General features: G+C 45.1%; 1 pseudogene; it reads left to right on the top strand.

The window, feature by feature from the left end:
• The first annotated feature begins 490 nt into the window (after positions 1–490).
• Positions 491–12,800, top strand: part of LOC144766571 (vitellogenin-A2-like) — a 48,457-nt pseudogene continuing 36,147 nt past the window's right edge.

Below are 12,800 nucleotides of genomic sequence, written 5' to 3'. Positions count from 1 at the left end.
TTACCGCAGTGCGAAACGCCTACAAAACTAGTCTCTTTATTGTACCGCACCATCCAGGAGCACCAGGTGCAACCTACTCCGCAGGCCCGATCGAGATGTTGGGGGTTAAGATCAGTGATGACCAATGGGAGTTTTGTTGTCTCCAAACTGGGCGAGTTTCAGCTAGTAGTAGGTTGCGCATTATACACTACAAATATCTTCACAGGTTATATTACACACCAGCCAAAATGCATCGGTTTCACCTACGAGACACTGACGCCTGTGATAGGTGCCATGCATCTAACGCAGACATGCTACACTTGGCCTGGAGTTGTCCGACGGTCAATACCTTCTGGGAGGAAGTTTTTGAGGCTCTGCATCAGATGACTGAGACACGACTAGATGCTACCCCACTAATGGCCCTACTGGGCTATGTCCTACCTGTACCCCCGTCGTCTCGAAAATATATAGCATTGGCGTTATTAATGGCTAAGAGACGAGTGGCGTGCCGATGGGGCAGGGGCAGAGTGCCCAATTTAAGGAATGGCTAGATGACATGACCTATTGGCAGGAACAGTTGTCCAACTATGCTGAATTGTTGCCTCCTTCCTCTCGACCTCGTGACATTTGGTCACCTTTGACAGCATATCTGTCAGCCAGAACAACAGATACTGATGCAGAAAGCCTGGCAGACTCACCACCCCCCTTTTTCGTAAGGACCCCCCCCTGTACATGACTTGCCAGTACTATAACCTTTGCTCAACACACACAGCTGGGCTAGGCACCAATGACCTTAAGGGCTCCCCTAGTTAATATTAGTTATTGAACTCCTGATTGTGAATGTGCTCTCATGCTATCATGCTCCTTTTGTCTCGTGCCCCCCCTCTCTTCCCGTGTGTTCTTGAGCGACCCCATTCGTGTATTGGATTGCATGCTTTGTTTGTGAGAAGTGCAGTCCATATTGAACACCTGTGTTCTTTCCCTTTTCCTTTGGATTTCACCCGCAGAATGTAAATGTAGGATTTTTATTAGTCCTGTTTTACTAACACATGTTACATCGTAGTGATCCTTCACTGATTTATTGATGCGGCCGGCCCGTAGTGGTTGTAGGCGACTTGCTGTGTACCGTACTGCTTGATGCTCTTGCTTATTATGACTTATCCTATTCAACGGAAGCCGGCCACCCTGTGGATGCAGGCTGAGAGGCCTGTGTTTGTTGTGCTACTTACATAAAAAAATAAAAAATAAAAAAAAAGATGGTAGTCAGGTGTAGGTTCATAAGTTTGTTTGGTCCCTTTAAATGAGTGCATAAAAAAACAGGATTCATTGGAAAAATTAAAAGTAGCACGCTTCTTTCAGTTGGATGCTCTTTTGTGTTCAGAATACATTCCAGGTAACTTATCATGTGGAGTCGAGTAGGTTCCAGAGTACAATGGCGTGTTTGCGGGTGGAGCGGGTGTTGAGGAGAATGCAACTGAGGTGGTTGAGTTCTTTCACGGTGGGTGGGTTGGTGGATCGGATGCTGGTGAAGCAGCAGTTACGGCAGGAGAAGGGTCCTTGGGTGCGCTTCCAGGCGGCCAGGAAGCAGGTGTGTGATTGTTCGGTGTTGAGTGTGAGGAGGGTGCTGGCATCATAGCGGAGACGGGCGTCGTGGCATTTGCGGAGGCCAGGGGTTCTGTCGCTGGGTGCGGTCCAGGCGCGGACGGGTGCAGATTGGCTTGCCTTCAGTGTGCCCGCTGTGTGCACAGCGGCCGCCATATAAGGGTAGGTGGGAGGGAGGAGCAGCTGGGAGGCGGGAGCAGGGCAGCGAATGGGCGAGCGGGGGGCAGCAGCAGCAGGAAAAAACGGGGGTACAGAAGTAAGGGGAACAGAAAAATAAATTTGGTGACAACAACAGAATTGGGAAAGGCAAAATCCAATTAACACAGAATGCAACAAATAGATGAGCAGGCAACAATAAAATGATCAGGCATAAAATACAAGGCTGAGCAGGGAGGAGCGGGGAACTTACTGCAGCAGCAGCACAGGGCAGAGAGGCACGGACATACAGGTGGTGCTGTGCAGCACGGGGAGCGACTTGCCTGAAACCCGGGTCAAGGGTCGCTCTCCTAACCTTGCAGCGGCTGCCATATAAGGGGAGGTGGCAGGGAGGAGCAGCCTGGAGGCAGGAGCGGAGCGGCGAATGGGCGATCAGGGGGCGGGGAACCAGGGAAGCAGCGGCGGGAAAAAATGCGCGTACAGAAGTAATGGGAACGGAAAAATAAAGACGGTGACAACAACAGAATTGGGAAAGGCAAAATGGAATTAACACAAAATGCAATGAGCAGGCAATAATAAAACGAGCAGGCACAAAATACAGGGCTGAGCAGGGAGGAGTGTCGAACTTACTGCAGCTGCAGCACAGGGCAGAGAGGCACAGACACACAGGTGGTACTGTGCGGCGTGGGGAACGACCTGCCTGAAACCAGGGTCAAGGTGTCGTTTTGGACAGTAGAGACACCTGCATCATTTTGCTTTTTGCTTTACATCATCGACAACAGGATTTAGATGAGTATACACTAAGATACATATCCTGGGAAAGCTCTTGGCAGGGTAGCCAGTTGGTCAAAACACGTGACTGGTGCTCAATGCTTACACAATCTTGATTACTTGTTCTCAAAATAAATTAAATGATGAATCTTCATGCATTGACCTTCGAATTTGGAGAATTTATTCCACAGGAACTGTCCTCTAATTGACATTTCCTTTCCAATTCTGGTGGACCTTGGGGTGTGACCACCGGACAGACTTTCCTGTGTTTACATTATGACTTAATCAATCAATCAATCAAGAAATTTGTATAGCGCGCCACTCACCCGGAGGGTCTCAAGGTGCTAGGGGGAGGGGGGTCCGCTACTGCTCGAACAGCCAGGTATTGAGTTGCTTCCTGAAGGAGAGGCGGTCTTGGGTCAGACGGAGGTGGATGGGGAGGGAGTTCCAAGTCTTGGCTGCCAGTTAGGAGAAGGATCTTCCTCCCATTGTGGCTCTTCGAATGCGTGGAACAGCGGCGAGGGCGTGGCTGGTCGATCGCAGCTGTCGGGTGGGAGTGTAGAAGGTCAGGCGGTTGTTGAGGTACCTGGGGCCCAGGTTGTGGAGGGCCTTGTGTGCGTGGGTGAGGAGTCGGAACGTGATTCTCTTGTTGACGGGGAGCCGGTGCAGGTCTCTCAGGTGTCCGGAGATGTGGCTGTGTCGGGGATGTCTAGATTGAGTCGTGCGGAGGCGTTCTGGATGCGTTGGAGTCTCTTCTGAAGTTTGGCTGTGGTTCCGGTGTAGGGGTCCTGTCAAGTAACATGTGAAACCCTATTAGCTACACACCATAACATTTTAGTGCCTAATCTGAAAAGGGCCAACAACATTCGTTCTCATGTAGTCTGGACAAGGTTCAACTAAGGAGCCACCTCCACAGTCATTTGCAAGAGGAAATATTCTATAATGGCTGGTTTCATTATTTCTGTGCCCTCTCTCTGGGCCTGTTTTTGGGAAAGAAAGCAGCCCCTGGACCAACCTTTGTTCTATTTTGTAATACTCTCTGTCTTCTCATATATAGGAGAACAACCTAGGGCAAAGATTGTCTCTCTAGTATATTTTAATGAAAGAATTGTAGGCCCATGTGAGCAGGAGAGGCAGTCTAAATTAAATTGCCTGTTTTAAGTCAGCCTCTTCATTCAACCAGATTAAGCACCATAACATCAATGAGGCAAGATTTATCGAGTCCTCCACATATTCCAGACCTAACTTCTGATGAAAATCAAAGTGTGATGTAGATGGGGGAACCCCAGCACATGACTACAGACTCTATTTTCCTCTGTTTGTATTCTACGTACAACCCTAAAACCCAGACCCCAGTGCCATATGTCAGGATAGAAAGACACTTTCTCCTATACATTTCCAGAATAGGTGTGATGGCTGTTTTCCCCCTTTGAAGCAGCTAGTGAGAAAATAGTACCCACTGGATGCAGGAAACTGTATATTCTGTTGCTGAAACATGGGGTCTAGATACATGGAGCATCAGACATCAGCCCGAGATAGGGAATCTGGCTCACTTTCTAAATCGAGCTTCTCTACATATGTATAAGACGAGTTTTAGTGTTTTTAGGACACATACCATGGTTAAAGGTTTTTTGGAGTTAGTTTCCAGGTCACTCTTTTTCATGAACACCACAAAGCCTCGGATTAATATTAAAACATTGGCTGTATTTGCAAGTAGTGCAGCATTGTCTGCATGGAGGGGTGCAGGCATGGGTTTGTACCCTTAACACATATGTCCCCATGTTCACCAGACCAACTTTTATCCACACCCAAAAATACATTGGGACTAGCACACAACCCTTGCGCACTCCTCGTTTAACTGGAAATGAGGATGTGCACTCACCATGATCCCCAAACCTTACAAATGCGAATCAGCCCCAATTGAGATGTCTTTGGAAGATGACCAGGTCCATCTCGAGGCCCAAAGAAATTAGAATGTCCCAAAAGCTGGACCTATACACACAGTCAAAAGCACTTGTTAAGTCCATTCAGGGCATCTGCAGAAAGCTACCCATGACAAATTTGTATTTGGACACAAGAAGATGTAAGTTTAGATACTGGTCTATAGTGCTGATGCCTTTCCGAAAATTGGGCTGGGGAGAGAATATTTCTCAGTCATCTACAGGAGTAGGCGATCCAGTATGATTCTCCCATTCATTTTTGTGTCAAGAAGCGAGATTGGACGGTAATACTTTGGGTCAGGCACATTTCCCTTTTTGACAAGTGCCTCAACTAAGTGGCACAACTATGGACTTACTCCAGGTAGGAGAGACCCTCACCTTACGTTCAGAGTTAGTGACATTAGTGATTAAGTAGAGAACAAACCCGATGGTTTTTCTTAAATATATCCATTTGGATCCCATCCGGCCCAGGAGCCTTTTTGTCTCAGCAGAAAAATACATATTGAGGGCAATGGCCAAACTATCAACCCTTTCCCTGGAATTGACATGATGGATTGATAAATTGCACTAAAGTGGTCTAACAAGCTATCAGGGCTAATATTAGTGCCCACTTTATCGGGTGGTACCCGGGGGCAAAGCCAACACATACTGACTTCCAGAAAGCCTGTTTTTTTCCGTCATGCAGGTTTTCCTACATACACTAATTTAATACTGGTTCCTTACATAACTTAGCATTACCAATTTTACAAGATTTGTCAAACCCTGACTATGTGTTACATTGCTCCCTATGGGCCTAGTCATCATATCTTTTATGCGGAAACATAATTCTAGAAAGCTACTTACAAGAACTGTAGGCCCACATGCCACAGAAGAGCAGCAGTTAAACCAAGCTTCACACCCATTTGTAACCTGGTTTACTTTTAGTTTCATATCTGCTGAGTGCCAAACAAGCCGACGCCCTGCATCTATCGTGGATAGGGCCTGCCAGCTCCCCCTAGTAAACGTTGGGCCCTTTACAGGCATTTTCATGGAAAGGGCTAGAGGTTTATGATTACTATATATGGTGGGTAGAACCATTCCACCCAGGATATGAGGGTGCATGTTCAGAGAGACAAAGACATAATCAATGTTTGAGCTGCATCTCCTCTCAATATTTGTTGAGGTGGTTGAGGTCGCAAGAGTCGAAACAGCAGTTTCCAGATCATGGGTTACCAAAAAAGAGTACAGTAATCACCCCCTTGGGTCCATAACATCCTCCCGGACAACTTTGTTCAGAGATGGAGCAAGAGTTAATGATGGGGGAGTGTTCATGATACCCACTTTAGTAGTAAAGTCACCAGCCAACATTAGAGTAAAGCATCCTTGTAAGTATACTTACTACTCAGCTAGCTTTTCTATCAAGGCAAACAACTCCTGGAAATTCAGATTTTCCCTAGCTGAGAAGTCACTGTGATACAAATTATTCATAATAATCCTAAAATTTGGACCCCACCTTAATTCAAAGACCTGCATAGTTTCCCTCTCCGTCAATATTGGTAATATTTTACATCCAATACCTGCTTTGAATCGGGCAGCCAAACCCCCTTCCCTCAGCCTGAAGGGGAGAGGTTGCAGGGAGATTAAAGCATGAATACCTATCAAGACATATATTTCAGCATCCATGTTTCCTATAAGAAAACAAGATTGTGGACGTTGACCAAGGTATCCCAGTCCTCAATGTGTAGCTTAGAAGCCAAACCAGCAATGTTCAAGCTTAGGAATCTCCAATTTAATGTTGCCATTGCCTGGAGGAGATGAGACCAGGCCTTCTTTACTGGCTGCAGGAACAATGCGGCTTATGCATGGGTCTTGACTACCCTCAGGAGTTCGGTCTCATATGGAGATGCACATAATGGGACCCAGAAGTAGAGTTTGGGAGTCCTTCACATGGTCCTAGAGTAACCTGGGTTTCCAGATGGGGAAGGTGGTCCAATGGCTCGAGAGTTGATATCCACATGTGTGGAGACCCTGCCACACGCAGCAACAGATCAATTGCATTCCCTCATACTCCGTCAGTCATTGTCCTCATACCAGAGAGTACTATGAATGTGTACCCAGACAGGAGCTGTATCACACTTTGTGATTGTGAGAAGGCTACTTTTCCATTTTTCAAATGGGTAGTAATAGCTAGATGTTTGTAAAAAAACAGAGGTAGCATCTTTATTGATATTGGGCCCGATTCACAGAATGAACTTAAGACTAAATCCTAAACTTACTACTATTTGGCATTCACAGAATACACTTACTACTTTCGGGATTCACTGAGTAAATTTACTACTTTCGGGATTCACAGAATGAACTTACTACTTTCGGTATTCACATAATAGATTTAAGACTACTAATTTTATGTCCGCACTCGGGCCGGAAATTACGGCCCGGAGGCGGAGTTTCCAGCCCGGAGACGGAGCTTCCGGCTTGGGGGCGAAGCTTCGGGCCCGGAGGCGGAGCTTGCAGGCCAGAGGTGGAGATTTCAGCCATGGCTAAATCCCCATCTCCCAGCAAGAAGCTCCGCCTCCAAGCCGCAAGCTCCGCCTCCGGGCCGCAAGCTCCGCCCCCAAGCCGGAAGCTTCGTCTCCGGGCTGGAAACTCCGCCTCCAGGCCGTAATTTCCGGCCCGAGTGCGGACTTAAAGTTAGTAGTCTTATATCTATTCTGTGAATACCGAAAGTAGTGAGTTAATTCTGTGAATCCCGAAAGTAGTAAGTTCACTCTGTGAATCCTGAAAGTAGTAAGTGCCTTCTGTGAATACCAAATAGTAGTAAGTTTAGGATTTAGTCTTAAGTTCATTCTGTGAATCGGGCCCATTGATTTTACAGTACCAGCCCTGGCTTGTGCCAGAATTTTACAGCAACCAGAGGCCTTTGAAAGTTTATGATTATACAGTCTCTGGGAAACTGTCTTTGTAGAGGCCTTACATCCCCCAACTCTATGCATGAATATTACAAAAACATTGCATGTTGTTATTGAGCCAATGTGACACCTTACATTTTAATTCCAACCTCAACTCCGTTATGCCAGGGATGAAACTTGGAGCATTAGCTAAGATAACCAGATATGGGCAAGAGGCTCGTAGAAGATTAATCATAGGAAGGGGTTCTGGACAAGAAGATTAATCACAGGAAGGGGTTCTGGACAAGTCTGCGCTCTGAGTGGCAACTGGCACATGGCGAGTGGGGAGAGCAACTGACCCCCTGAATAATAGGTCTGGATGCAACAGGTCTCTGCTCAAAGTCATTGCCCCTTCCGCGTGTTTCCATAACATTGATCAGAGTAGCCATGGCTGAGTGAGTTGGCCTTGCATCCGTATTAGGCTGCTCTTTCGATGGGCCTGGGGAACAGCCCTTGTAATTTTTTTGTCCGGTCTTTGAGGTGTACCCCAGTGGCGTTGAGGCGGTCGTACGACATAATTTAAGATCAAGTAGGTTGCTAAATCAACCACTTATACTGTCCCAGAAAGCAGAAGCAGAAAGTGAGGGACTGAGCAACATACTCTGCTTTTTTGTAAGCCTGTGACTTTTAGGTTCCCCTGCTTTGGTTTCAATGTCCTTCTTTGTCTTTAAGTCTCAATGATGTGTGTACACGACCTGTGTGCACATCCCAGTATTTGGGCACTCCCTCTGGTTCATCAAATGTGAATCGACTCCGTAGTGTTTCAAAGTTTCTTTATTTTTATGATAAACATGGTTGCATTTAGCCTTTCAAAAGTAGATTCAATTCATCAACTTCAATAGACTTTATCATGGATTAGATCAAAAAACATGGTCGCTCCGATGCATTTCGGGCGAAGTGCCCTTTCTCAAGGAGCTCTGAAAACAAGAACGACTTACATTAGCATCAAAATGCTGCGTGATCTGACAATTTATAAACAAAGCAAAGGTCAAACAACACGTTCCCAGTGATCGTAGTGAATGGTGAAAAAAAAAACTGATAATGCAAATGTACTGTGCAGGATTAATACTGGGAAACTGAGGAAGGATTTATAAAGTGCAGTGATGTTATAAGGGCGCACCCCGAGTGAAAAACCAGAGGGAGTGCCCAAATACTGGGATGTGCACACAGGTCGTGTACACACATCATTGAGACTTATATTGTTGGCGCAAACGGACGGTTACGCCACCAGTTGGAGCACCTCTAAAAACAATAAACTATTCAGAAACGAACAAAAACTTCACTTAACAAAGCAGTGCATTGCCCACATCATTTTTTATCTTCTTTGTCTTTAGCCACAGGGCCAGAACAGGGTAAGAGTATGTCAGGTTCAGTACAATTTAGGCATGCTCCTCCGATCAAACATTCCATTCACAGGGGGCAAGAACACTAGTGTCTTCATCAACTAGGGGGTTGCTGTGGTAATCCACATTCGGCCTTTATTGCCTTAAGGAGAAGGCTGCATTGCTTCGACCTTCCACAACTTGAACCGGCTGAAATCACGGCTGCATCATGTGGAGTCCGTCTTACCCCAGGAATCGGTAAGCACTTTTCTTTCAACCTCCATGCTGAGGCTTTTGCACTAAGCTCACAGGTGGGTGATAATCATTATCATCTTACCAGAGCTATGTATTGCTTGCACAGCTATTCGTAGTAATTTATGTTCTGAATTGAAGGAGACCTTTTTAAACTCAGTTCACCACCACCGAAACACTTACAATTGAGCAGTGGTTTTACCCCTTAAGCGGCCTAGCAGAACACAGCCACCTTAGTGCATATGGGCAGCGAAACATAGTTAATGACATCTTTCATTTTGATTTTCCCGAATCAAAGGTGGTTCTTCTATTACCACAACTCATGTAAACGAACAGTGGCTATTATATAGATGGACGGTTTCCAAATTAGGTTTGATCAGTACTGTGATCACAGTAATGTACATTGCATATATAGTAACTAGTGTTCTGAATTGAAGATTATTTGGACCGCGGTTTATCACCACTGTGACACTGAAAATTGAAAAGTGGCTAATTATATTGAACAGTTGGTTTTATCCCTTAAGTGGCTTACCGGAATGAGGGATCCTGGTGGTGGCATTCAAAGAATGTACACCCCGGGCAGCTTCGGGCAATTAGTTTAATCCAGGGCAGGTAGGTGGTCCTGATTGGCTGGCGTTTAGCGCGAGCCATCGGAAGAGCATTTTCTTAGTGTGCAATTGGCAACAAGCCAGGCGTGAGGTAGGCTACATTCTTTTGCTCTCCGTTCACTGAGGCATGTATTTTTGGTTGGTGGTAGCAGCAATTAACGCGTTAGTGCGATGTCTGAAGCTCCGGCTTCAGTGAAGGAAGCCTTATGTATTATATGCACAGCCAGGAGGGAGGATTTAATCCTTCCCAGCGTACTTTCTCAAGCTTGGGTGGGACTTGAAAAACAGAAAAGGACAGCAGCGAACGGGCGTGTCAGCCACCGTCACTGCGTGTGTGTCGAGCGAAGGCTCACCTAGTGAATATCTGCGAGTTTCTGGTTTTCGGCATGATTTAAATGAAAGTGCGAGCCAGTAGGCTTCACGTACCTCTGCCTCACAGGTTCCCTGCTTTAATCCAAAGAGAGGGATGGATAGAGCTCGCACACACGCAGTGCAGAGCTCAGCTCTGCTCTTTCAAGAAAAAAGCTCCTTAAAGGGGCTAGGGCGTTTAAACGAGAAAGTTGTGAATTAAAAAATAGCTCAACTTCTTCATCTAGAGGCAAGTTGAGGCAAGTGGAGGATACACATGGCAGTCAAGCTAAAGAGGTTTATACATCCAAGAAAGACATACATATTTTTGACAGGAAGCAGACAATGGCGAGCAGCGTAAAAGTCTGTTTTTCAGAAGAAAGGAGCCTGTCACCAATGGTGATGAGTGAGTCAGGTGACATAATAGTGCAGGCAAGGTTGACATACACTAAAAAAGCAACTGCTAAAGAAAATGGTAAACAAAGTGATTTTGCCTCAGACAATACATTGGAGACAGGAGGGTTAGATATGGATAAAGAACCTCTAGTAAAGAAACCCAAAAATAAAAGCGCTGTTAATGTTAATACAGAGAGCGAGTCAGAATCCGAATCAGAAGGACACTGGATTTGGGTGCCTAAAAAACATTAATAATGAGGGACGATTTAGCTAGTTTTGAGAATAGAATGGTTCCGGAGGCTGTAAGTTCAGGCAGCTTACAGTCCCACGGGGGAGAGATGCTGCCAAGCAAAATAAAGGGCAGTAAAGAAGTTTTTGACAGACCACTAATGTTCTGCAGCAAAACCAACTACGAAGGGGAGAATGTTCAATTGAATTTTCCAAACCGATGGATTCAAAGAGAGCAGCGTACAACGCTAAAGCCAAAAATTGGAAAGTTTATGATAAGGGAGTCAGGGACGAGGAACGTCTGGGGTAGTGGGAAGGGAGGAGATGGGCAGGGTAAACGGGTGGTAAGAAAAGAGTGGGGTGAAGATGATTCCTTGGAAGAAGGGTAAATTGAAGACGATTAGGAACATTTTAAATTGGCAATAGAGTTGCCTCGGGGGCAGGGGGGGAATACTAAAAATGTCTCCAGACATTATTTTTCACAGGGTAAAGAAAATGAAGGGTTCTATGGCTCGAAAATGGCAAGGAACAGTCGGCAAGATGGGGAAAAGAAGAAAAGAGCAACGTAAGATGCGGATGCTTCTCTAAGAGCAGGTGAGGTTCAAAAAAGGGAGATTAAAAATAAAAAGGTATGTGCTGACAAAAATGTAGGAACTGAAAAAAGAAATAAAAATGGGCAGTCGTCAAAGGCTACATCTAAGCAGTGGGTTAACGAAAATGAAACTAATGATACTAAGGACAATGCTGAAGAAATATCTGAAAAGGTTAACAAAATTGAAAGTGAGAAACCAAATTCATCAGGTTGAAAACGTTTACCTTACATGGGTTTATCAATGACATTAGGTTCTCATTTAAATAAGGCTACCAAAGAAAAACTTTGGAAGGAAGAATTTGTAGTTGTTTTCAAATTACTTCATAGAGAAATACAGTCAAAAGAAGGGTCAAGAGAAGAGGCATGGGTGTTAGCAAAGAGGCCAAGGGATCCGACCAATATTGATTCATGGACATCCGCTTTCCTTATTTTCGCTAGCGTATACTGTGAAAAGTTCCCTGACAGATCAGTGGCATTATTTAAATATCTTGACACTATAAGGAAAGCATATAATGAATTTGGAGGTTATGCTTGGCTCCAGTACGATGAGGAGTTCCGAGCCAGATTAATCCTAATTCCTGAAAAACCACGGGGAGAGGTAGATAACGAACTCTAGGTTCAGTGGATGAAACCCCAGAGGCCTCCAACTTCCATGCATATTGCAAGTGGCCTGGTGTTTGCTCATCGGCCTTTTCAGGGCAGACCCACCTCGGGGGTGGGGATTTGGAACAAATCACAATCAGTCATGTCAGGTGCCTGTTGGAACTTAAACAGGGGTTACTGTCAGAAAAATCCTTCTAAATATAAACATGAGTGCTCCAGATGTGGTGATAAACATGCCATATTGCAATGCTTTATAGACCTGCCAAATTGAGGAGGTGTTGGCTAGACCAGAGAGAGAGGCTATGGATTTCAGCCTGGAAGCAAGGGCTTCTACGCCAATTAATGTGGAGGTCTTATGTTCCTGGGTAAAATTGTACCCTGATACAAACAAAGCTGTAATATTGGAATGGGGGTTTAAAGAGGGGTTTAATCTGGGTTATCAAGGGCCTAGATGCCGCAGGTTTGCCAGGAATTTAAAATGTCAATAAATTCCCTCAGCTCGTGAGAAAAAAGCTATTGAGGGAAGTAATGTAAGGGAAGATGGCAGGCCCCCTTGATTCATGGCCATTGTTTCTCCTCTAGGCGCAATTCCTAAGAAAACTGAAGGGGAATTTAGAATGATATAACACTTATCATGGCCTCAGGGTCTTTCTGTCAACGATTTTATCGCCAAAGAGGACACTTTTGTCAAATTTCCTTCAATTGACACAGTGTTGGGAATAATAAGAAAAATGGGTGTCAATCTCGAGTTTGCAAAATGCGATATTAAATTTGCGTAGATAAAGCTCTCCCTATGGGTTGCACGATTTCTTGCAAGTTATTTGAGACTTTTAGCACCTTCTTACAGTGGTGTTTTTCATTCAGAACTGGACACACAGGTGTGACACACTATCTAGATGATTTCTTATTTATGGGGGCACCTGGCTCGCAACAGTGCTTAGAAGCAGTAAGAGATTTTGAAATGGTGACTAAAGAGTTGTGAGTACCATTGGCAGAATAAAAAATGGAAGAAAATACCGGAGATGACAAATAGGTTAGAGCATTTAAGAAAGTATGAGAAGCTGAAACTGTCTAAG

This window comes from Lissotriton helveticus, chromosome 1_1, assembly GCF_964261635.1.
Source record: "Lissotriton helveticus chromosome 1_1, aLisHel1.1, whole genome shotgun sequence".
Lineage (NCBI taxonomy): Eukaryota > Metazoa > Chordata > Amphibia > Caudata > Salamandridae > Lissotriton > Lissotriton helveticus.
Note: the sequence above shows the minus strand (reverse complement) of the source record. Positions and strands in the feature narration are given on the sequence as shown.